A 3,323-nucleotide genomic window follows, 5' to 3' on the forward strand; every position below is an offset into this window, starting at 1 on the left:
ATGTTTTCTGTACATAAGGCACATTTAAGTTAATCTAATTATTTTGGAAAAAAATAAAAAGGAAAAAGAGAAAACAAATAAAATATGAAAAAAATATTAGAAATCTATGCCTATGGCTATGCTGTTGGCATAGCTACAGCCACAGAAGGGTAGAGCCATGGATCGATGACGTGGCGTATGGCGTGGATCGATGACGTGGCACCGTCCATGGGCCAAGCCTATGCCGACGGCAAGGCTGTCGGCATAGATATGCCACCCCACGGACTGGTGAGCGTTTCGGATCGTTGACGTGGCAGATCACGCGGATCGATGACGTGGCAGATATGCCGACGGCCACCGTTAGGCCCCGTTGGCGTAGGCTTCACGCCGTCAAAGGATCTCGTTGCCCGGGCAGTCGGGCCCACAGATATGCCGAAGGCATCCTCTATGCCGACGGCCGCCATAGGCATATTTATTGGGATGCCGACGGCCCTTCTGTGCTGACGGCCCCCGTCGGCATAGGTGGATGTATGCTGATGGATTTCCTATGCCGACGGCCTGGCCTGGGCCGTCGGGATAGATCCGTCGATGCCGACAGGGGCCGTCGGCATAGATTTGGCCGTCGGCAATTGGGTAAATTCTGGTAGTGACTGTCCCGTACAACGAGGCCCCATCCGCCTTCGCCTGAGCTCTGTTGGACTGCAGCGTCTACGTTGATCTTCAGCACCTCCTGGGGCCACTCCTTTGTCAGACATCCCACCCGCGCACTAAACACTTCTGGGCTCAAACGCTTCTTTTGGTGATTTGCATTGTTCCTTTCCGCCCACCAAGTCCACAGCAGGCATATCGTACGCATCTTGATTTCTTCCGGCAGTTTAATCACAGCCGTTAGCAGCTCCATAGGTGTATCACAATGCAGGAGACGTTGTCTAGTGTATTCGAGTCCGCAGTGGCGCCATACGCTCTTGACCTCCTTGCATCGCAGAAATAAATGTCCCCCATCTTCAGCTTGCCGACGGCAGAGATGGCACATGACATCGAGCTCCACCCCGATCCGTTCAATGTTGCGCCGCAGGGGGTGGCTGTTGTGCGCGAGTCTCCACATAAAATGATGGACCCGAGGAGGGCAAGGTACCTTCTAGATCGCCCGCCAAAACACGGATTTGTCCTCCAGCCCAGCCGAACTCTCCCCCCTCTGCCGTGTTTTTTGCAGGTTCAGTAGCTGTACATACACCCTGTATGTCGATCGCACCGAGAAGAGGCCTTTGGTGTCGTAGTGCCAGGCTACAAAGTCCTCGAAGTGGTCACAGATGGGGATGTTCAAGACTGTCTTTGCATCATCTTGGCAGAACGTTTGCTGAACTAGTTCGACATCCCACCTGTTTGTGGCAGGATGAAGCAAGTCTGCCACCCTTGTCAGAAGATGAGCACCTTGGAGAGTCCTGGGACGCCATGTATCGCTCGAGGGCAGCCAAGGATCCTGCCATATGTTGATTCTTTCCCCTGTCCCAACCCTCCAGATCATGTCGGCTTTGACAACCTCAATTCCTTGGAGAAGACTACGCCAAACATAGCTCATATCTGGGACTGCCACGGCTTTCAGGACATCACCCTGAGGATAATACTTAGCTTGGAGCACTCTTGCACAAAGGGACTCTGGGAACTGCACCAGACGCCAGATTTGGCGCGACAACATAGCAATATTGAACGCATGCAAATCACGGAAGCCGAGCCCTCCTTGTTCCTTTGGCAGTGACATTTTCTCCCACCCCACCCAGTGGGGGCGTTCCTCCTCATCCTGATTAGCCCACCAGAAGTTGCACACCATTTGGCTAATACTCTCGCATAGCGCTTTCGTGAGATCGAAGCAAGACATGGCATAGGTCGGAACTGCTTGGATAACCGCTTTGATGAGAACTTCCTTACCCGCCTTCGATAACAGCTTGATTTTCCATCCCTTCAGAATCTCCCATATCCTCTTGCGCAGATACTCAAAACATTTCTGCCGTGACTGTCCCACATAGCTGGGAAGGCCAAGGTATTTGCCTTGCAAGCATTCAGCCCGCAACCCTAGTAGGGACAAAAGTTGGGCTTTCAAACGGCTTGGGATGTTCTTACTGAACAAAACAACAGACTTGTCTCTATTGATCATCTGTCCAGACCCCCACTCATAGACCTGGAGTATATGGTTGATGGTCTGTACACTCTCCGGCGTGGCCTCAAATAGCAGCAACGAATCGTCGGCGAACAGGAGATGGCTGATGGCCGGAGCACCGTCGGCCACCACAATGCCTTGGATTTGCCTTGTGTTCTCAGTGTGCTGTAGGAGTGCTGACAGCCCCTCTACACATAATAGGAAAAGATATGGCGAGATTGGGTCCCCTTGGCGAAGGCCCCTGTCCGGTTCAATTTCGTCAGTGCATGACCCGTTTATTTTGAACCTGTATCTCACTGTCCGTGTGCACTTGTTGATCAACTCCACAAACTCCCTATTGAACCCTAGCTGAAGCATGATCTTCTCAAGAAAGCACCACTCGACGCGGGCATACGCTTTACTCATGTCCAGTTTCAAAGCTGCATATGATTTCTTCCCCGTCCTCTTCCTTTTTAGAAAGTGTGTCATCTCATAGGCAAGAATTGTGTTATCTGAGATTAGTCGTCCCGGTACGAAGGCACTCTGGTTCGGTGAGATGATCTCCCCAAGAATGCACTTCAACCTGTTGGCAATGACCTTGGACACGAGCTTATACACCACGTTGCAGAGGCTAATAAGGCGTAGATCCTTCAAAGTCTCTGGGTTCTGCACCTTTGGGATTAGCACTACAAGAGTGTTGTTCCATCCCTCAGGCATACTGCCGCCACGCAACACATGTAGCACCTCATGTACCACCTCATCACCCACCAGGTTCCAGTAGTGCTTGTAGAAAACCGCCGGGAGACCATCCATGCCCGGAACCTTTAGGTCACCAATATCATCAAGGGCTCGTTTCACTTCCTCCCTCGTATATTCCCTTGTAAGAAAGTCATTCATTTGGGCGGTCACTTTTGGTGCAATATGAGACAAAATTTCCGGCGCATCAGTACCTGCCACGGGGGTAAACAAGGAGGAAAAGTAGTTAGTAACCAAGGCCTTCATTCCTTCTTCATCCTCCACAACTACTCCGTCCTCCCTCCTAAATTTCTTTATGGTGTTCTTCCTCTTCCTCTCCGACGCATACGCCTAGAAATAGCTCGTATTTCTATCGCCCTTCATCTACGCCATGTTTCTTCAGGTACGCACTTATACACAGAGCAATTTCAAAAACAAGCTGCGGGCTACGCTTCCTGCGAGAATTTCTTGGAAT

At 51.1% G+C, this 3,323-nt stretch overlaps 1 pseudogene; it reads right to left on the bottom strand.

Annotated features, from left to right (window-relative positions):
- Nucleotides 1-2,926, bottom strand: part of LOC123101459 (uncharacterized) — a 10,936-nt pseudogene extending 8,010 nt beyond the window's left edge.
- Nucleotides 2,927-3,323: the final 397 nt, after the last annotated feature.

Source organism: Triticum aestivum, chromosome 5A, assembly GCF_018294505.1.
Source record: "Triticum aestivum cultivar Chinese Spring chromosome 5A, IWGSC CS RefSeq v2.1, whole genome shotgun sequence".
Taxonomy (NCBI): domain Eukaryota; kingdom Viridiplantae; phylum Streptophyta; class Magnoliopsida; order Poales; family Poaceae; genus Triticum; species Triticum aestivum.